The 23,794-nt window shown below is 39.6% G+C and overlaps 2 long non-coding RNA genes across 2 annotated transcripts in view; one reads left to right on the forward strand and one right to left on the reverse strand.

Moving 5' to 3' along the window:
• Nucleotides 1–16,406: 16,406 nt before the first annotated feature.
• Nucleotides 16,407–18,160, reverse strand: LOC111267918 (uncharacterized). The gene is made up of 2 exons (XR_002684914.2): nt 17,425–18,160; nt 16,407–16,635 (listed from the first exon to the last, which is right to left on the reverse strand). It is a non-coding gene; the product is annotated as an uncharacterized LOC111267918 (long non-coding RNA).
• Nucleotides 17,703–23,794, forward strand: part of LOC147752468 (uncharacterized) — a 6,934-nt gene continuing 842 nt past the window's right edge. The window contains exons 1-2 of the long non-coding RNA XR_015314004.1: nt 17,703–17,789; nt 18,800–18,956. This is a non-coding gene — a long non-coding RNA (uncharacterized LOC147752468). The remainder of the gene's footprint in view (nt 17,790–18,799; nt 18,957–23,794) is intronic.

Below are 23,794 nucleotides of genomic sequence, written 5' to 3' on the forward strand. Positions count from 1 at the left end.
TGCCAACGTTCATTCTGATGCTCACGTATCCGTTTTAACACCACCAAAAATATTTACGGTCTTCTTGTCGCTCGAGAGTAAAATATAAAGCTGGATCAACATGCGAATAGACCTCAGTCGGAATCGGCTTCAAATGAAAGTATCAATTCGGATAAGAACATGTTGCCAGTGTAGTGTTCGTTTTCGAAAAATAATCAGCCTGAGCCTTTTGACCCCACCTGAAGGACGAGCGTCCGGTCAGTTGGAATACAGATCCAGTCAGCATGTCTTGCGTGAATGTGTAAGCTAGGGTCGTCGTTTGCGAAAAGCTTCCTTACAGATAAATCCGTCAGTTAGGTAATTACCACCTTTGATCATATAGCTGCTTCATGGCAAACGACATAGTCAAACTCCGACAGATTCAATGTAACAGGCCTTTGTAAATCGGCCACCCCTCCGATCGTCGCTGCTCCGTAGTACCCACAATAGATAAAAGGTTTCCATACTTAAAGCGTATTATTAATAAGATTCAAATTGACAGCAAATCCCTGACGGGTATAAGTAAACTTTACATGTACATATATATACACCAGATCCACTTAAAGCTTATATACTATTACCCGTTGTTCATATCTTTGCATTCGCTAACGGGGCTGTGTATTTCCCGACATCTAGTCATGTATTTTTCACGTTCATGGCTTTTTCAGAGCCTCGAAGGGTGGCGACTCGACGATGGCCGAAAAGCTGAAGGCTTTCTGAATCTCCGTTATTCACACGGAGATTTTGCCCGAATTGCGAGTCTGCTTTATGCTTTAAGTGGCCTCGAATCTCACTTTTCTATATAATTATGTGTATTTTACGAATACGCAATTATGATTCTACGAATAAATTTATATACAATAAGATTTATCAAAGAAATGTCATGATGAATGATGTTTCTCGCACTTTTCTGTGACCCTCATTGATCTCGAGGAAGCAAAAAAACAACGAAAAACTTTTATACTCAAACGGCGAAATTATTGAACGTTGACACTGAATGTTAACGAAGTGTTTAGATGTGTCCCTAAATCGATGGCCAAAATATATTTCTATACCGGATGTCCCAAATGGCCAATCCCATAGGGGGTAATAGAGCACAGCATTTTTCCCAATACGGTTATGCAGGGAAACTCGTACGTCTACCGCATAGAGCGGAAATATTAAACATAACAGAGACCTCTTAGTAAATGAAACGCTAAATAGCAATGATTCCTGATTTAGCTAGCGCTTTAAGGCTTCCCTTTTCTGTATACCTTAGATGCTATAAAGCGACAATCGCCTTTGAGGACACAACATTTGCTTCGCTTTCTAAGAAGTTACGGTCGTGTTAATCTTCATGATTATTATATGTTATTCGTGCCTTAACCCTGGCAGTTGGGCCGTGAGGCATGACCACCGACGGCTGGCCCCTGCCACCGCAAAACCAATTGTGTCTACGCCCATGTTCGAACCCAGGCCATTATGTCGCTAACTTCAACAAGCAACTACGTTAGCCGACGTGCAATGACGAAAATAGAAAACTGATATCGGAGTCATTTGTTAAAAATTTTGCTCGAGAACCCAAGTCGGTTGATAGCAACTTTCAGATGTCAGGCGCTCCGCCAGGGGGACCGCCAGTGCTCTACTGCATTTCGTCTTCAACATTTAACTGTTTTTTTTTTAACAGACCATGTTGTGATGGCAACACATTATAGTTATATAATATAATATTATATAATACAAGTAGGAAAATAGTGTTTTTCGATGAGTCATTAGCTGTTAAGATGAGCTGTTCGGAAGGCTCCCACCTGGAGCACTGCCACTTGCGCTTAGCGTAATAGTGACGCTTAACAACAAAGCCCCTCAATAATGCTCCGTATATTATGTGTCAATATATGTATTATACGCGTTTTGCGGTTTTAGTTGACATACCGTGTCGAATCATGTCTAACTTGTGCAAAATTAAACGTTACTGTATTTGTAACTGGGCCGTTGTAAGGTTCTATTAAATAGCAGTAATAATGCATCTATCCATAGATAGTTTAAGGCATGAATGCTCTTGAACGTTTCTTGTATTTGATTAACCTGTCTCCCAGAGCACACGGTGCGGCATTCGACTGTTGTACCCTAACGGGCTTACGTCATGTACCAGCATTGTATTAAACGTTTTATCAGACGCCTGGCTCCCAGTGCCAATGGACTCGAATCCAGATTACCGCTAATTAGGTAAACAAGCTACCTATTGCGCCATCACCGGGGCACGACGGTCGCAGCCTTTGTGTGTATTTGAAACGTACACATCCGTTTTATAGTGCCGCCATTACCGGACAGCCGTACCATGCGAAACGTGTAATTAAATAAGGAAAGTATGAAAGCGAATTTGTTTTCTAATTCAGTAGGGCACAGTGGCAATAGTGCTTTGTCCTTCTATATCAATGTTGAATCATGGTTGACATTGCGGCGATGACCTCAGTAGCATCAATGCTGAGACCCGCCGTTCAAACGTGACAAGTGTACGTACCGTAAAAAATACCTATTTGTTATATATTTTTCCCTTTCTATCGTAAGTATCATTAAATAATTCCTACGTTTCACGTGTTCGACAGAGGCTGCTGAACGGCCTGATCGAAATAAGTCGAGATAGATAAATGAAAAGTTTCAAGAATTATTTATAAAACATGCATGTTGTCGGTTTTTTCGGCTTTTGTGTACCTTTGATGTATGGGAAGCGACGGCATTAAACTGCTGTAAATAAACGACCGCGGTGGCTGCTGGTAAAATTGAGGATCTCTAGTTTAAGATTTTTTAAATTAAAAGCGTAACATAAATACCCTTCGACCCAGCCACACATTTTATGTTGGTTCACACAACTATTGCGTATTTTCTGTTTTTGGTCTTCAAATCTGGCCTTTAGATGCCATTAAATGACAAATTCTGTAAATATGGTAAAGTGTATATAGTATTAAAGCACTTTTCGAGCTACGAAGCAGTTCAATGGAGTTGGAAGCCTATTTCTGAAAATAATCAACAAAATAATAAATGAAAAAATAATAAAATACTAAACCTTACAACACCAGGGCATGCCTAATCAAGAGATTATCATGTCTGATTTATATATATTTATATTAACCAAATGTCTCTATAAATCATAATGGTACTATATAATTGGAAGATTCTTTCTTCAAGAAACGCTAAATATAAAAAAAAAAATAGGTAAACATTCGTGTCATTTGCCAATCGCACGTGTAACATCGTATATACTTGACAAAAAAATTAATATATTTTGAAAATGTTGCTATGATTACAGAGGAGAAATTTTCTGCTTTCAGTCAGTATACGTATTAGCACTTAAAGCAACGAAAAGCTAAAAAAAAAAAACATGACAAACTAAGAACAATGGCTAGCACATAAAAACAAAATACAACAATATTCCACATTCTACAAAGATTACGTTACGTTAATTATAACAGAGAATATAGTTTTGGCGTTTTTATACAGTCCGTGTAATTAGGATGTGTGACATTAATTGGAAGTGTTAATTAAATTGTTCTATTGTTAACTTATTCTCGGTAATTTCCTCTATTCTACATGTTCCAATTAGTGAGAAAATTATCGATATATGCTATTATCAGCTAAATAGATTTAGAGTCTGGCCAACAAATAAGAATGATGCCAAATGATCAAAGGCAAAGGAGTGCGTGGTAGAGATTAGGGCTAGATCATGTGCCTCGTAACACTGCGTGGGCTCGCGTTCGTCTAGTCTAAGTTGTTTATTTATAACTACCTCTACTTCCTTCTTCATACACTTTACTACACATACGTATCGTGATACGTTTTCTAAGTATTGATACATCTGCCGGTACGGAGAATTATGCTAAAAATTAAATGTGGGAACTTATAAAACCTACATCTAACGACAACTCAAGCTAACTAAGAATACTCGTCCGATTCAGTATTCCACATTTAGGAACGGATTCTCTTGTGTTGTCTGTTAACTTAGCAAACATATCACTCTGAATAGAAACGGGACCAGTGATCGCTGGTTCTAATCTGTCAATTAAACGACCTGTTTGAATAGACACGAGAATGATACCTTATAACGTATCTTTTTGTCAGCCTGAAATCGTTCGCTGATTGAAAGTAGCCGAGCTACACCAGCGTACAACGTCACCAAAAGAGTTATGCTGATCGTGTTCAACGCTGTTCCAAGCGCGATTGTTCAAAAAAAAAGTGCTAGCTTTTTGGGTGTCAAGAGCTGTCAAGGTTCATAGTGCATAGGATTCCCGATACGACCCTTCTGAATACGACATTCAATAGATGTGATCCCAATAAATGATTTCAGACAAACAGTGAATGCAAGCTTCGGCCCATTACGTACTATGCACACTTATGGCAACTTCGGTAAATAATATGTAAGTTCATTAATCTTATCTTAAAGGAAAATCAATCAGACAAGTAAAGTTTCATTTAATGATTCGGTATTAGCAAGTTACTAATTGAAGGTTAAGATGAACATGATTGCTTTTTAGGCCCCTCTCAAGCCAGCCATTCCGACCTAATCGTTGCTGCTGGTTCTAAGTTTACATAACAAGCCTTCGAACAATGAAGCACAACATTTAAATGATAAATTGTTATCGAAAAATCGGCCGTCCAGATTGTGCAAGAGTTGTAAAAGATTTCGCTTAGTAAAGACAGCTTCATTTTGAATATTATTTTCTTCACAAGAAGTTGCCTCTATGAATTACCATTTTAGATGCTATGGTAATGCTATTTATTGTCTAAGCATTTCAACAGCATCGTTTAACCGTGTGCTTTTGTGTGCTCACTTTAAATTAAAGATAATACCTTAATCCTTTAAACCAGGACCATCATGATAATTAGATTTTCGCTAACCAAGGTGCCATATCAGAAAATCCTCAATTACCGAATGCCAAATGGCTAGAATACACGTTTAAACGCGAACCGAGCGACAGCCGACAAGGGCCTTGCCTCATTTGTCCTAGGTTTGTACCCTTCTAAGTAAGTTTTAAGTAGGCAAATCTGAAGAGCCTTCTTTACAAAATATATCCATCCATCCATTTAAGGCTATAAGGAATTGTTCTTTTTCGACCTGCAAGCTGGAATTAAAGATACTGGTTTTAATATAAGTTTACATACCCATCACTTCGCCCCAGGCGGGTTAGGGGGCACTCACAGTGTCGTCAAAGCATGCGCACGTTTGTGTTTTAACTCTACAGTTGCTGCGTAACTAAGGACTTTTTTACATTTTACTCGAATATTAATCAGTGGCGTGTAATAGATGCTATAGATTTTTCGAAAATCCAAGTCGCCAATCATTCTTCTAATTTTATTTTCATTTCCTTAGTCGTCTATTTGTATACAATAACATACCCCATACGGTGACCAATACCTAAGACAGTGACGAATTTTCATGCATTTGCAATTTGCAAGCTAATTGTGTATGCCTTCATTTTATTCATGATAAATATTTTCGTAATCTTCTTTTTGTTAGAAATTGTTGAAGAGTTATTCTCTTGTTATAAACCTCACCCAGAATCCATCTTCGGAAACTGAGAACCGCCACGCGATTCGAGCCCTTTTAGATGACTCTCTAAGCTAATTAATAATGTCGAATAATCGAGACGAGTAGATGACGAGTATTAAATTTTATTTTCTCCTTAGTTCTTGCCTATATGTTAAACGTTCTATGGAACGACTACCCTATTTGATATTTTTAGTACCTGTTCACACAGTCTATATAATATAGGTATAGATATTGAGCAGTTTTGGACGCCGAAACGATTATTGTGGTCGACAGCAAACTTTGACTATTTCCTATGGTTGTTTGAAACAAACTTGAAATATATTATGATTGACCAAAGTTAATCACAAGCACCTAGTCCATCAAAGTTACCATCAAAAATACGATGTTCTTTACTGACTAAATATTGAGGATTGCAAAATAAATTAAAAAACTACATATTTAAAAAGCACAACAATTAATTCGGGGAACAACAAAGTATTTGTAGCTATATTGTGATCAGATATTTGTTTCTCATATTTTTTTTTGCCAGCTGGAAAAAGGTGTTCTCGTATCAAGTTTCCTTATCAGGCCCGTTCGATCGTGCCAACACGTGCCTAAGGTAGGTCGGTATATACCTACCACCCTATACTGCCGCATGATTTTAAAATAACAAAGGCGTAATTCCAAAACCGTAATCTTATTAACTGGTGAAAAATACTATTATCTTACACTTCGCCATCATAATTGCAGGGGTAACGACCAATAAAGCAATAAATCCTATCTGTCGTTTTTAGAATTTCGCTATGTATTCCTACTCCATTATCTCGACTAGAATAAGCTTAGATCTGAACAAATCTATTGTAATAAACCGCTGTATGCAACTTAAATCTACCTTCCTTGCTATAGCGTCCGATCAGCTTCCACACGAATGCACTACTCGACGTCACCATCTATCCAAAAACTTTAGCACACTTCGATGAGATGTACGCTGTGGATAACCTACGCCAGATTTGGCAACGAAGATTGTCTGTAAATCTGGAATTCAACTGACGAGCTCTAAGTGCCTGCTACATCCGCGGCAAAATTCAAATTCGTTAAATATATGGCACGTCGTTATAAAGGCGTTTTTGAAATAGGTGCATACGGTGGTCATCGCTTCATTCGCTGCTTAACTTGTGAGGAGAACGTCAAACAGGAGGAGACACGGAGATCAATGGCAAGTTTTAAGCTACATTGGCTCTCGGTGTATTATGTCGCTTGAAGATCAATGCATCCGTACGTAGCGGCATAATCAAAGATGTTCTCTTGACGGCTAGGTTTCATCTCAGTTAAAGTCTTTCATTAAAGGCTTGACCGATTCATTTCGAAAGTTCCCCCTCAAACAGTAATTGTGTGTACTGATTTTTAGGTTTAATGAAAAAAAGAGTAGTTTTGACCTGCTTCAAAAAGCACTAGTCGATGACCGAGCGAACAAAACGCATGCCCCATTTTTAAAAACATTGAACTTGTTTATTAGCCCAAGTGGTTTTTCTAATTCGAGTTTTTTTCCAACAAAAAGAAACCCGCCAGGAGACAGTTGTTTAGTAAAGTAGCGGTTTAGCAGCAACGTGTAGTCCGGCGCGTTGTCATGGCAAAGTGCTTCTAAAGAATTGCAGCGTCTTCCACCGAATGAGTGGTTCCTGAGAAACACTCTAACAGGACCACATGATCCTGGAAGAAATAATGGACAGTTCTTATATCTTTCTACTGCGACTTCGGCTAAAACTGTTCAAATCCTCCTGACGCCTTTAAAATCGTCTCTAAAATAACCATTGGTAAACACTATGTCTGTGTCCATAGCTTGGGCTACCATTCTTTCCTCGAGTTGCATAACGAGCGGACAAACCTCCACAGGTCATCACGGAAGGTCTTTTTGCTTCGTCGTGAACACGTGCATTTTTAATTCGATCGCATGTTACTTCTATTTCCTCCCCACAGTGCATACGAATGCCTGATGGTGGTTTGCCATGTAATAAACGTAGCTTGAAGAACTTCGTACCCCGTAAGAAACAGTGTGGGGTAGTCGCAACGTTGGCTTTCTGGGGTCGTTCGTCGAGACTCGGCATTTAGCAAATCCTTCCAGTAAACCTAGATCCCATTTTATGAAGCCCATGCACCGTGGGTGTTGATCGTTTGAAGTGCTGATGTATGATAGTCGACGTTTGGCACGGTTCTTGCAGAAGGCATTGTTACTTTCTTTCGAGCGTAATACGTAAGAGGACGGACTGCCTAGCCGGTGTTTTCGTGGAGAGCAATTGCTAAAAGAAGCTACTGTTACAAGCTTCTGACTTATCTCATCTCGCGTCGGCTGACACAGTTTCTTGAAACTTCTTTGTACACTCTGGATAAACAACAAAGGCACAAGACAGAACGTACCGTCTTTATGGCATCGGACACGCTGCTTGAGAAGCTACACGTGTCTGTTGCATACCAAAACGGGCTCTTCCCTGATTCTAAATTGGCGTCTCATATGTCTTTCAGAGATAAAATTTCATTCAAATTTGTAAAATGCAGTGTTGCACTAAACATGCTGCACTTAATCAGGGCTATTTTACAAGAACATGCGGTGGATATGGATGACGGAGTGGTCCAATTAGATCGACTAGTGTTGTATAGGCTGAACACCCGAGGCCTCTGCTGTTGTTTCTACTGCAGAGTAGCCTGTTAGTCCGTGTTCAGGGTTCGGCCAGACCGGTAAAAACGTTACTCTACGCTGACGATTTTATCATCTTCAAAAAGAATCGTCAGTGTTATGTCCAGCGAGCTGTCGATACGCTGCCAAGTTCCGTAGACGAGACGGGACATGTTGTTCAATTTTAACATGTGCTAACACATAAGCAGAACGGCCTTGAACCATGCAGCTAGTTTCAGGTACCCAGAGCTGACCTTACCCATGAATGGTAGAACCTTCGAAAAGAACACCGAAGCCAAAGTACGGTAAGCGATGGTCGGCAACGAGTGTGGAAATACGTACACTCCCAAGAGTTTCCTTGTGCACGGTGGTAACCTTGCTAGAAATGACGTTGACCTCGATTGCCTCCTACGGGATTCAAACTGTCTCGGATCACACCTCAACGAAGCAATTCGAAAAATTCGACGGAGCTAGATACTTGGTCTTGAAGCACGCCATAAGTCTACATCGTTTGTCGTTGAATAGATACATGTACTCGCTAAATGAGCCAGTGCTATTTGTAGAGAATCTGCAAATTTGACGTAACTTCAAACTATCCGCCATCCCTGCCTATTCAGAATTCATCAGCATATGGGAGAGAACAACGGGGCAGATCATCCCTGCTTGTATAATACGGGGGCTTTAATTAATGAAGTATAGAAAGGTAGTACAGAATGAATCCGGGCGTAGTTAAGATTTGGCACTAAATAAGTTTTATCACATCCTGTGTAAAACAATATATTTTTATTTACCAGAGACTATGTATATCTGCGCCACATGTGGAACGATATGCCTCGGGTACCATGCGTTGCAGTGCCATCTTTAAGTAGTCTCTCCGATCAAGTATATATAGTATTTTAAACGCAGATGAGCTATCCGTTGAGTGCAGTGTCAGCACATTTTTTTTTTGCCATTTAATAAAGCGACTTTTAGCAGAGCTTAATTTTAGTCCACATTTACGTATCCGTCTAGATATTTTCTTCAGTATCTGATTTGGTCTTTTCTACATACAGTTCTCTAGCACGTGGAGTGCTCCTAAGGTCGTCTGCGTACCAAAAGTTATTGTTCTATTTTGATTTTCCCGGAACAAAAACAAGTTACTCTCTGACATTAGTCTAGCCCAACAATTTAATTTGTTCTTCCAATGAAAAATAATGGCAACTAAATATAGGGCTGGGGACCGCTTACACAACTCAATCCGTTTTTCGTAGTTTTAAATCATGGCCCTACGTAATTCAACATCTAGTTCACGGTCGCTGCTCGAATAGAGTGCTTGGACAAATAAACGACATTTGTCATGGCCCTGGATTCCTACCATCGAGCCAGCTGTACCCTGTGCAGAGCGCTCCTCGAAAGACCGAGTTATTGAGCATGACGTCGAGTTGGGTCGTTGGATCCACATCTACACTGCGCCGTATTTCAGCGATGTTGCGATATGTTCTGTGCAACACTTGCAGATCCTTGTTGCGATTTACGCCCCACTTCGAACCGTTCCAAGCCATCATCGCAAATCCAAACGTTGCCGTGTTTATGGCCTGAAAGCCTCTTAGTTTTTTTGTTTGCTTACAGACACAAAAGAAAGCGACGAAACAAAACCCAGACAAATGGGCGCACCCTACATTCCTTTAGCCTCCAACGACAAGCCTGTCAGGAGGAGGACCAGTCATATGTTAGGTTTCACAATAAGGGACCCACTATGGACTCTTGCGCGGCCCCATCAATTACAGTGACAAATATAGGTCTGTTATATCATCAATTAGTTTATTGATACAGTTAGATATATAAACGGATTTTTCGGATACAAAAATTTATTTGAAAGAGATCTTTGGAGAAAATGGACAGTCCACGTGTTTGCTTAACCCTTCATTGGATCTTGTCAATTGCTGCAGAGACAAATAACTTTTCCTAAAGCTATACTAAACATCAGACTTCAGCCTATCATCTTCTACTAAGTTTCTTAGTCGTTTGTATAAAATGGCCTCGATCTTTCGGTAAGTAGGATCCATTTCTTTTTCGAGAGAATTTGCCCATGTTTCCAGTTTAAAAGGAAGTTATGCGTCATTATGGTATTTGTGGCCAGCTCGGCGACGATTGCACGAAACTCCTTAAACGTAAAATTTTTGACTATTGCCGGAATGCGATTCGGCCTCGGAGGTCTTGTCACAAGGTGATGCGTTTACCAATACTCAGAAACAGCAGAGATATCGGCCTCGACTTCAAGGATAACAAACACGGTGCGGTCAAACTTCGTTTCTTTTCTATAGTCTTGCTTTTAATTTTTTTGTCTTGATAGGTAGCCTTTAAAGGCTTTTCTCAGCATAGTTTTTGCTGCGTTGAATGTCAGGTTCAATATTCTTCCTTGTAAGTTTCAATTTTACCAAGATCCAGTTCCTTGGTTTTCTCTCTAAATATTTATGTGTTTCTGTTGCCTTTTTGTTGTTGTTGTTTTTTTTGGGTGCTTTCTTGCTTGTTCACGTGTCCCCCACAAGCAGTTCTTACGAATCGCTATTTCTCTGCGAGGTCTTTTTCATTAAGCCCTCACAATACCTATCTCTTTGCCTTGGTATCTAAATGCCTTCGTATGCGTTAAGTGGCTTGATTCTGCTCTTTCTGTACTACAATTAAATATTTCTTACTATAATGGTCGTTTTCCTTTCGTTTAAGATTTTAAAAAAACCTTTAATCACGCTCCTATAATCCATTTGCAAACAATCGAAACCACAAAGGATAAAGGGAATGTCCTAGAGAGATAGGGATGACTTCTTCATTTATTGTTAGCTGATCGCGTTGCCAGTGGAGATCTGCCTCGTTGACTTCTTTTGCCACCCCTCTGGCAAGGTGTTGAAATCCTCCGTTATTACCGGAAACTTTTGTGAGTCGCTTAATGCGCTCCACAGTTCAGTCCTTAAATATTTCTAAATTTTTACATTCAGTATTGCCGTTTGGCATTCTAATCAGATGGTTGGCTTTCACCGAGAAACGAAGTGAGTCCATGCCCTGATTCGAATCTATATGACATCGCGGCCCTAAGATTAGCACCTGCATACAATATTCATCAAGTTACCCCGGGGACTTTATAGTCCAGTTTGAGCAAGTAGAGCAGGAATGAGAACGACAGGAATCCTTGATTTTCACTGATACAAATCCGCGGCCATCTCTCTTATCTGCTTCAAGTATACGGATATGATATATACACGTATCTAAACTTTTTTTCTTGACCCGTTCACAGTGAATCTAATTCAGCTTTTGTTTAGTTCACTGAGTAATAAAAGATTAGTCTTTCCTCTATCTGCAATCTTTTCCAGAAGACCATGTACAAACCTATTGCGATTGCAGCTCTCGCTCGTTTCTTTGCTGAGAAAAAAGATCGAATTGTTTCTCTTACAGCTTTTTTTTTCGTCCGCTGCTAGGCCACTCAGGAAACCATTTTCATCGGCGTTCGCGCCTGACTTCTTTTGTTCTGTCTTGCGCTGCACTACTTCCGCTTCTTGTTGCTCTCCAGATACCTTCCTTCCGCAGTCTTTCATCTCAGTGCTTTGTTGTGTATATGGAAAAATCTGTTGAGTTGGCTGCAGAAGCGCCTATATCGCAGAACAACATGATGCGAAATTTGTACATGCTTTGGCTGTATGGCCAGGAACTCCATACTGGTCGCATGGTTTCTCCGTCACTGCGTCCTCAGTGTAGTTGTGGCTTTTATGGCTTATGTGCTGGTACTTTAAGCAACGTGTGGCTTTAGATTGCCCAGTTACAGGGTAAAAAATCGATTTAATAAAAGGGTTCCTGATTGGAAGAACTAAACTGGCAGGCGTCGCGTTGGAAAAATGGGCTACAACCGATCAGCTACCGGCGAACCCGGTGAAAAGTTTGCTCCGAAAGTAGAAATAAAAACGTCAAGAAGAAGGCCGCTTTTTTCATAAAAATGTTCATAATTATCCGTCCGTAAGAGAAATATCCAGATACGCTTCAAGTCCTCTCCGGTTTTCTAGAGATTTTATAAGAGTCAAAGAAGCCTCGGCACGCGGCTCTTTAAACAAAATCTTCAAACCTCGTTCCGTATAATTTGTTACCAATGACCGTAGGCTGAGCAATGTCAGCAAGAAAGGCTTTTCCTCTAATCTGGTTTACACTAAAGACATTGCTTGCTTTGTAACCGTCTGTCCGTTTCAGCAATTATAATCACAAAAACACACATTTCCTTTTTGCGCATTACTGCTTCAACAATTTTCTCGAAGTATTCCTAATCGAATCTAGCTAAGATGAAGTAGCGGATAGGGTTCTCTTCTAGTTTTCCGAACAGCTTATCAACTGGGTCATCCACCCATACACATTTGATTTCGAAAAGACTTTTGCCCGGAATCTCTGCTTGATTACGATGTCCTCCTAAAAACTGGGGGCCACTTCAGCCCGGCGGAGCTTTCAGCTTTTCAACTGAGTCGCATATCTTAGTCTACGCGCCTGTGTTCTCTGCTTCTCATTTCATTTATGATTTCAGATCATACCCGAGCTACTAAGTCAGCAGATTCTTTAATGGACGCGATACCTGATTGCTTGGTTCCCTGAGTTTCTAGATCATCCCTTTCGCTACCTGCTAGCAAATTCACATCGCTTCCCTAATTTTTTTCCCTTTTTGTTTCGACTCTGTTGTTGCATATCTTTTTTTTATTTGGTAATCTCGGCAGCTCCGCAAAGTTATTTACAAGGCACTATTTTGCCTCCCATTGGTTCAAGCGTCGCTAGTAAGAGTTACGTAATCGTGGCGCTCTGTGCTGTACGCCTGATTTTCTGCTACTGTGTAACCCACAGTTTCCTTTTTTTTTTTAAAAAAAAAACGTTTAAACGTTAAGAAAAAACGTTTTTCGGGCATGATGTCTCAAACTCTCCTTTTGTCTAAAGGTGTTTAGACAGTCCCGAGTATTTCAACACTCTTGTAGTTTCGCACCCCTTAAACAAAAGATATTGATATAAAAAGAGAAAGGTTCGGCAGAGGCAAGGAAACGTGTTATGCGATATGAAGCGTGATTCGAAATTACTGGCCATCTAGCTCCATAAATGCGAAATATTTTTAGTTTCTCGATGTAAGTCCTGCCGTCTGCGACACTCCTAACCTCAGCCTTCAAGCCGATATATATATTAAAAGTTACGCTCGGTGACGTAAAAGATATTTTCGGCAACAGGAAGAATTTCTTCTCAGAGGAGCAGAGAGTTAACCGAATAAATTACTTTTCCGTGAAAATAGATTGGATGCTTGTTTCGTTAATATGGTACACCTATGTTGACTAACCGTTCTATCAGAATATCCTCTACAAGCTATATCACCCTTTAAAGGGCTAGCTTATTGATCGCACATATCATTGCTTAACAACGACAACGAGAGGTTCTGGAGCAGAAGTTTACAGTCCGAAAATTGGTGCGAGCGCTGGAAGATTTGCATTCTCTACACACGGAACAAACATTTCAAGAGTGCATCAGTTTTAGCATTCGACTGAATAGCCCTGCTCAACGAGTATCTCTTCGCTGGAACTTTATCACGCCATTAGTCATCTCCGAAGCCCAAGGTGTTGTGGCATGGAATCGCAGTTAAATAAGTGTTTCGAAAGTAGAGGCGTAATTCCTCCAAAGCAACACGAATTTAGAAAAAGTGCTTCACGGCCACGGCACGCACAGCGCCTTTGACGGACGGAAAATAATCGATGAGGATCCCACAGAGGTGTAAGTGTGTTGAATTTGTGGTCTTCAAAGAAAACGTGGAGTCCGAATCTAATGATACGCTGGTTGTGCCCCCTTCAAAAATAGGAGTCTCAACGAACGTGCTCGCTATGACAGCATAGACAATTAACGAAAACGAGGCCACGATCAGCGATGGTATCTCTAGATTGCCACAGTCTTCTAAAACAACTAGACTGGTAACCTCTTTATTTCGAATCTTACGTCCTATTAGGCATTCCATCGGACGGTTGGCTCCCAACACGAAACAAAGTTCGTCTGTGCTCAGGTTCAAATCTAAACCGTGACATGTCTTGAAGACGAATAACCTAAGGCCTTTTCGACGGCCTAATCTTTTATAAAAATAGCAGAGTTTCGAATACAACAAGCCCTCGCCACGTCTGATATGATCGACACTGAGCTTGGCCTAACGACGAGCTCACAAGGACAAAGGTGGTAAGTTCGAACGAAAAGTCGGAATGGTGGTAGCTCACGACATCCTAGTGATACTACGCACGCCTCTCACCTACGTCAACAAGTTACCATACATAGAGCTAACGATGAAATATAAAAGAATCTAGTTGTTCTAAATCCCGAGGGGATTAGTAGGCTCAGCACGAAATAGATTTACATACCTTTACGATGATCTCCACAGCATCAGAACAATATGAAATGACACGTAGAAGGAATTAGCAACGAAATTGTCACGTCACCTATGGTCCATGGCTTTCATCACGTGCTACAGACTTCCACCTAAATCTAATGTTAAATATGTGATAAACCCCCGCTAAAGACCCTATACAATACAAGTCTCCCAAATACTTTTAGTCGGCAGCCTGGAGCAGTGACGAAGGATCGTAATGTTGTGCGATTGTATGAGAAATGTTTTTAACTCAATATTATAAAGCGTATTCAACCTGCTATCATGTTCTAGATAAGAATGCGACTGGTAAATAAATCACGATTGGTTGTCATATATATCTATATATATATATATATATAGTTGGTACATAAATATATAAATTTTTGAGAACATGAATAAAATGCATATGTGTATATATAAGGAAAATGTTTGATTACGTTTTTCAAGCCGAAATCTATGAAAATTAAGCTGTGCCTTTGTTTGGTCTCCAGAAAAATGTTAACATGTTGCTTGATGCTCTCACCAAACGGCTTAAATTTAAATGAATCGGTGGTACAGTACGACTAAATCTAGCAGGCGACAGTGTTTCTACTAAAAAAAAAAAAGAATCGAATGTCTCCAGATACTGCACGGTGCACGCTGCTTGGCCACAAACGAGAGTGGAAATGCTAGAGTTTATCATAGTGATCAACTTCCGTATTATTCCAGTGGTTTAAATGTGGCCAAACAGTAATCCTACCCTCGATGGATCCTTCAAAATGCGTCGTGAATTAATTAGCTAACGTTGTGAGCCGTATGTGTTTCTTGGCCTTCGAATGATTGCGTAAACGCAGCCGTACTTGCCAAAACTCTATTGGTAAAAGCAATTTACTTCCAGAATTACAGACCGCATGGAAAAATTTATAGTTGTGTCGGTGTTTGTGACTGTGGTAAAATTTACCGAACAAAATTTTAAAGTGGAGTACCTCGACTTTGATACTAATCCAATTTCGGAAAGATCAGTGTCACTTTCTTATTTTGTTCCGCTGAAATTGTTAAATCCCGTCTCCTATAATCTTTATTCTGTTCTTTTTGACAACCCTCATTGTTAATTATGTTTTTCCAGTAATACACAATGTCATAATACTAATAGACTTAAGTATGAATTATTATACATTGTACCTAAACAAAAGCAGATATTTTAACGAGATTTTTTGCGCATGATAAAACTGTCATTCTGAAAACTTATATGGAACCACCATTTATCACTATTATACCTTTAATCCAAAACCCAAACAAATGTTTCCTTCGAAAACGTGCGAAATCGTTTTTAATAATACACTCGAAAGAATCAAACATTGAGCTCTAGTTCAATTACCATCCATACGTAGTAACCCAGCGGATTCAAATCTGGGTAAGTGTTCATTCAAGAACATTCTTAAGCAATCAACTTCCTACTAATCTTAGGCCCCGCAGTCCCTTGCTGGAAGACGTTTCGTCTCCTTTTAGATAGTTCCAGTTATCCATGATTACATACCCCTTTTGTAGAATAAGCAAATAGATTTCGTTGGTAATGCATTCTCCTTTTATCAACCACGACAGTCACACTCAAAATATAAACACTACCCATAAGCATTTGCCGTTATTGCAGTAGACATACCCTTTAAGTCCTGGCAGAAGTCAGCGATCATTTTTCTGCGGTTGTGTACCAATAATAATTCTTTTCTGCTACAGTGAAATCAAACGTGCCCTGTTGCCTTATTCTTAAAAGGATAAATGATCGTAGTTTTATTGGCCTCAGAAAGCGTTTGTCTCATTTTTATAACATACACACGGTACCTGAGGCCTTCGTAAACAATCTGTGATACCATTTATTTTTCCTTAAAGACCTGATCATAATAGTAGAATTTGCAATTTTGGATGGCCTCCAGCAACTTTGAAGTCCGCATTGCCTTTTCCTTGCAGTAAATTTACCATTTTGCTATGCTGGAATCTAGTTCTGCTTCTGCTTCTTCTTCCTCTGCAGTTGCATACTCAGTCGCGACGCTGTACACTGTTGAAACATTTTGCCATCTCCTTGATGTTTCGTCAGCGTGAAGACAGAAAAAACAATATAATAGCTGAGATTGCGAACGTTGTAAACATTGGTTATTTCGTTCTAGAAAAGACTAGCATTTTTCCCTGCCAGTCTGTTACTTCCAACTTTAAATCGCAAGTGTAAATTTAGATCGCAGAGCGACGCCAAACGAATCTGGGTGTAGAGACGCTTCATTTCGTGCAGGCGAGAGCCAGTCGTTCCAAGTATTGAACGTCAAACACGAAAAACTAAAAAACAAGCCTCAAACGAGAGCCTATTTAGACTTGCCGCGCCTAATTTCAACAATAACAATCCTCCAATAAACGAACATTAAGTTAACACTAAGGCGAAACCGCATGTTTATGGGCACCGAACTTCAATCAATGTAACTGGTAAGATTTCATGTAATCACTAGGTCGATGTCTTCAAACAACATTGATTAAATAGAATTAACGAACAATCATCACGATGAATGCAAAAATATGCAATTGACAGGAATGCGAGTAGGAGGGGCTGGCGGACTAAAGACTACAAAAAGGGTGACTAGTCCTCAACCGGAAGGGCGAGTTACTGTTACAATGGAAGCTTTTAGGCAGAATAGAGCTAGCCAAAGCGTCGGAGCGTATGCTGTGAGAGTGTAATGCCAATATAGAAAATAAAATAGTTAGAAATGGGTTGGTCAAGAACTGAATCCGAGATCGATGGAAACACGTGTCGTGTAGCCTGGAGACGATTTAGCTTGTACATTTTCGTTATAGGCAAGATGTGAACCAGTCTGTACGGCTTACCAGAAAACAATCGAACGAGACAATTGTACCAAGACAGTGATTTGTTTCGGTGGCAACGCTGAATAAATTGGGGCGTGGACTGATGCGCGAGGAGGTAGCAGTTGTCGTTGTCGAAAGTATACGAGATTACGAGTCTTAGCAATAATGCAAGTAGCAATAGAACAACATGATGCTAAATAGTTCTGACGAGTCATGTTAGCTGAATGGTGAGGCTCGTATTAAAATATCAATGTTTGCACGCGAGAAAAAGATGCCCAAGAACGAGGAAAAATGTGCACTGTTTTATAGGCTGTTGATTGTTATAGGGTTCGTAGGTCGATAATATGAGGAGATTATGAAATAGTTCATCAACTTCAAGTTTTCAGGTATATTGCATAAATTAGAAAAACGTAAAATTGAGGCGAACAATTGTTACGAACGTTAAGTTCTGATGAAGTTATGACTTACAGTTGTTTTTGGCGACGTCCACAACTTCGCGTTATGGGCTCAGTTAAAAAATGTGGTTGAAAAACGTTTTAAAAAGTTAAAAAACGGTTTTTTTTTCATGAGGGCTGTTCATTGGTGCATTGGATCCTATAAATTTCGAATGAGGAAAGCTGACTTTTCTGTTAACAATCTATACGCTGCATATTAAGGTTAAGAAATAACAATGACAAGTATATCGAAGTTCAAAAGCCGCTTCTCAATTGTTTCCATGCCTATCTGGTTTAGAACGATCTCAAAATAACAACTAAAGATTATCAAATTGAGTTTTCTATGGAAAGTTACTCTTAATCTTAAGATTGTTTGTTTTTTAATAAGCCTATTTATCTAATGTAGATAAACCTTCAGAACTAACGGCTTTTCTTCCGAGTTAATTTACTTATTGTATATCATTTTCAAAGTATTTGAAATTAATACGAGTTTAATGATTTTCAGAAATCAATAATAATAATAATAGCTCTAAAAACGTGATCAGCCAGATTAGAGCGTTCGCTTGAAAGATCCCCTCCGCAAAACAAAAATTTTTATATGTGTCAAAAATGTGGGTGTACAAATTGTATATGGATTTGGTATTGTTTAGAGCTAGTGACTTGCTTTCTTTGCATTCAGTGTGATACGGATGAAGAACATTACGATCGCAAGCACCCATTGGGGTACATATCGTACACAGCCCATCTCTGCCTTTGTCCTCCTAATTGTTACAATCACGATTCCGCGTTGTAGGAATGTGGTAGCCTTATCGAACTGCTCATTATGATATCATGTTTTCGCTTTACGGGAAATTCCTTCGGTTCCTTTTTGTTTGGTATAAGATCAAGAGTTTTTCTGGTCATCTATAATCAGTTTCAAGTGGATCGATGGCGGGCTTGCGTTAACCTACGTGTGATGTCAGTTTGTGAGTGTTTCAAGCGTCGCCCTTAATTGGAAACCAATCTTAAAGTAAAACGGATGAACGCACTGTTGAAATAAACACAGTACTTCTTACCTTTGGTCGTACACAAGCACAAAGAGATCCGTGCTCCGGACTGCTGCTTCTGCTTTACCAGAAGGTAAGCCTCCTCCCCCCCCCGCCCCCCGGCCAACCAGATAAAATTTCGAAACAACACAGTCTACATCCCCTGGTCAGGGGAAAACACATTGAGCAATATTGATATTGTCTAACCAATACCTGGTTCCGATTTGACACTTGACCGTGCGTTTTTTTCGTATCACCGTAGCGTTCATGGCTTTTCTGTTTTCTGTTGTTCTTCCTCTGTGCCGTGATTTGCACAACAAATAAGGCAAAACTATTGTTTGATATTATTCTTTACGACTGTCTGTTCATCGTGATATTGTTATTTTTACCAAGCAGAAGAATCAGCACTGGGTGACGCGTCACCATTTCTACAACCTGACTCAGATACGGGTAATTTCCTAACTATGCCGCCTGGCAGATGCGGCCTGCTACCCTGAGAAACCTACCTATGTACCGAGTAGTCGATATATTTGATCAAATAATTCAATAATAAATTCTACAGTATTTTCTTCTAATTTGTTTTATCATAAAACCTTTGATATATTAAATCAAAACCGGTTCATATTCATTGTTACGGTGTGCACTTTCAAACAAGTTGACTTTCCGTTTAAAAAGATATCACTGTTCACAGTTAAGTCATTCTCTTGGATTTTTTTCCGTGCAAAAATACCACTAGAGATCTATCGTATCGTATCGTATCGTTTTTGTGCAGTCCTTTGTTGCTATTGTACATATTGGGTAACCGTGCCTGGATAATGTGCCACTCACGATAAGACAACCTCCCCCATCAAACTGATCATTATTACGCTATAGCCACTACTCCGCTGCTATACTACATTGTACCCTCATATCGAGAGTCAATCAATTGGATTGTCAACAGGCACTCTGACCCTTGTCAACATTAAACAACTAGTCGCCGTGGAAAGAACAGATACCCAGGAGGATGAATGCGCGTCCATGCTAGAAAAGAAAGAAGATAATCAGGAAAGACTATATATACACATATACGAATACTTAAATAATAAAACTTAAGTTAGATTAAAAACATACCTCGTACAAAATTATAATCCTTTATTTATATACATATATCGATAGCTTTCTGAATTACTTAGTTGGTGTCAGTGCGCAATGTTGCACAGCGTGAATTCCTTTTATGAAGAATGAGAAGAGTTTTTTAAAATCATGTATAATGTGCTCTCGAGAGATATTGTTTGTTTACTGAAAGTTACTGTTAGTCTCGGGGGACCGATAAGTTCATTAATTGAAAACCTCTAAATTGTTTTTCACGCTGAATCAGCCAAGCAGATTTTTCAGCTAACCTAAAACGTTTTTAAGTTTTAAAAAATTCTTAGGCTTTTTATTGCATTTTCCAGTCGATTGGGCAACACGCGGATTGTTAAGCGAACAAGCAAATCATCCATGGACGCGACCCATTCGAAAACCATCACCTATTGTGTTGAATCGCTTAAATTCCAGGTCGAACCGCGGAAATCGGAATAAGCGTAACCCGATGGCATAAGGCCTACAACATTATCGCTCCGACGAGCTATTTGCTCGTGCAGCGCCTTCTTTGTCGATTTGTTGTCCCAGTTTGGCGACTTCAGTTGAGTTCGGTTTTTCACTGCATTTAAAAAACTCTAGCAGAACTTCAGGGACCCTCTGAAGTGTCCATGCGGGAAGGTAATCCTGGGCTTAATCATTTGCTCTTGAGAAAAAAAAAAGGTGTCTTAAAATGTCCGTTTTGGATGATACCGATCTTTAATAAAAATGACATTTTTCTTGAGCCGTGCGTGCAGTAGTGTATTGATGTTCAGGCAACTGCCAATAGCCTTTCATTGGGTTCACTTGGGATTGATTTTCCTTCCTTTAAAAGTTTACCTCGCGCTTGCAGCAAAGCGATGCAATGGCTACAACGACAAGCGGCCACGATCTCTTGGCTATGGAAAACGGATTGTCGTAACAGTTGGTGAGTCCAATCGGCCTTTCAGGCTCTAGACCGTTGACACTGGTTTTAGCAAACGCTGCTAGCTTTGGCGAAATTCACTGAGTAGTTCCTTTTAATCTTCTTTGTCTCAGCTACATTTTTTCGCATCGGAAAATTAATGGAGGATGTAGTATCAGAAATGTAATTTTTAAATTTCACATTTTGAGCGCGTAGAAAACTAGGCATTTTTAATTTAATAGCGTTTGTGGTCTTCAACTAATTGAGGTAGCAGATACGTCCTTCGACTTCCGACGAAGTCTGTTCACAGAATTGGATAAATGATTATCGTAACTTGCTTCTAATGCAGGATCATTCATACACAAACTGATGAATAATTCAGATGTCAAATATCTTCCTTACACATATTTTTAAGGTGAATTTTTTAGAGTGATTTAGTTGATATGCTTTCATTTGCACAGGCCCTTTCCTCGAAGCGCTCGAATAAACGTAGCAAGCTGCATAGCCAGCCTTCGCATGATCTCAATCATTATTTTAGAAATAGAAACACTAAACGTAAGACGCACGTCACCTAACTAGGCAGGATAATATTTTCCACCCATTCTAAGTGCTCCAGTGGTAATATTAGCAACCATGGATGAATTTGAATGCAGCTGTCTTACACAACCGCTGGCATTATTTCTCTACATAGAATATTCCAGTACGCGGTTTGAATTGCGTTTGCGATCTTAATTTGTTATTGCAGACGCTGTTGCCACACCCTCCCCCACCTCTCAACTCGTTTATTTATAATTTCCCGCCAAAGATCTTCAGGTCTAGTGCTAAAAAGCCCGTCAAGCGCCAGCTTTTGAAATCTTCGCTACCGTCAAATGCACGATTTCTAACTTAATTTGACGACGGGCGAAAAAAGTGCTAATCTGTCGGAACAAGATTTGAAAAGTCTAAACGGGAAAGTAGATTCTGACTCAGGCTTTTGCAAGGCCACGTCGATAATTCTTGCCATGAACGGTCCAGCATTTCACTGTTCTGTCTCGCCTGTCTTTTGCGTTATATAGCCAAGTTTAGCAAGTGTGACTGGACTATATATAGATCTTCGTTGACAATCTTTATCTTGTCTGCCATTTCTTAGTGCCACGAAACCTTTCCAGTCCGATCAATCGCAAATGTTAATCTTTTTGGGATAAAGATCTGACTTAAGTCGGCGATTAGACACATCTTCCGGAGCTACCTATTCCTCTCTTTCCTTCATATAGGCGTGGAGCTACCATTTTTCTCAACCATAACAATTATGTGTAAAAGCATGTTATTGTAGCAGGTTTTCCAGAGTAAGGGGATTTCCCGGCGCCCGGCGAGATATAAGAAGCCGTATTTTCTCGTGCGCTCTACCAAGCTTGTGGCACATCCGGACTGTCTAATATGTAAGATGCTTGATAATAGCTTGATGTTCTCAGCTTCACTTCTAGGTCAATTAACGAGTTGTTTACTGTCTGAAGTATTTATCGACCTCGGGCGGCTAGCCAAAGTGGGATACCTCCCTCAAGTCCATTTTTGGACCCCTCTAAGCACTTTTGTCAGTTAGAGAATCTTTGCGTTATGCGGCGCAAATCCTAGACTACTTTTGCAGGTTGTGCTCACGGCAAAGGTCAAAATAGAGTAGACTCCAAAATTATGTATTTTTTTCTGGCGGCTGACATCGACATATCTAGGCTTACTGTTCTTGGAATTGTCCACACACAAGAAGCTCGACCATATTTTTATGTCTACGTGCCCTGTCAACGCAATCTGAAAAGGACCTAACTGATTTGACAGACATGGCACACTATGCAATTCTATTATAGCCTATGCAGACCAGAGGATATCTTTTAAATCTATTGCGTTCGTGCTAGAGATAGGAAACCCCGCAATATATGTATTATGCTTTGCGCTGCTTACGAGTCTAATCGCTGGGCAGTCTGGTTCGGTAACAAGCAAAAAAAAAAAAAAGAAACAGCTACAAAGTGCATCATAAAATAACTACTAATATCTTAAATAACTCGAATGATGAACCAGTGATCAACTATTTTCGGAACTTTTTTATGACCCCCAGTTTTAGTCTTCTAGAGCCACCATATATATGCTATAGTGTCAAGCTTATGATGCCAAGTTGCTGTAAATGTGTGTGTTTTAGATTTTCATACGCTACCTGGAACGGGTGACTGAATGAGTTTAACGGACTTCGTTAACCTGATTGGAGCTTCCTTACGAGCATTTCAGAAGTTAGAGAGGTTAGAAAAGCAAAGCCATAAGAAAAATTGTAGCTGCAGGAGCAGCTTTCCATTGATCGTTTAGCGATGAGAAAAGATTTACTCTAGATATAAAAATCAATCGTACTAATAGCCGCTATTAACTATGTCTTCTGTTAACTAAGAAAAGGCTTTCGTTCCAATTGTTACGTCTTGCAAAGTAAACGAATACTGGCGTCTTTCTTCTAGAGAGACGCGTTCATTACTAAAAAAAACTTATTATTATGAAAGTATATAAATATATGTATATAGTGACGACGTTCTATAGCAATTCGATACCGGTCATTTGGAAGCGGTATCAAAAAGAAAACCAGTATTTAAATAAATTTCTTTGTGTGTACCTGCATAACAACCTAGGATTTACCTATTTAATGCAGTAACCATTCGTTCTCTGCCAGACCTCGATTCGTGGCTTGCTGGGTAACAATATTTCTATTGATATTTTTGAGCGCTTCCTTTTAACGCAGAATTCATTTTCTATATTTCTGAATAGCTCAACACTAAAGAAATATTGGTACGTAGAGGTTCGTTAAACATGCCAGACGCGAAAAATTTGTGGCACTTTAAGTTTTAGATTGATAGCGGTTACAGTAGTTACAAAACATGCAAAAAAAAAGTCTAGAAATGGCTGGCCATTAGGGCCTATAT

Source organism: Varroa jacobsoni, unplaced genomic scaffold (assembly GCF_002532875.2).
Source record: "Varroa jacobsoni isolate VJ856 unplaced genomic scaffold, vjacob_1.0 scaffold_1240, whole genome shotgun sequence".
Lineage (NCBI taxonomy): Eukaryota > Metazoa > Arthropoda > Arachnida > Mesostigmata > Varroidae > Varroa > Varroa jacobsoni.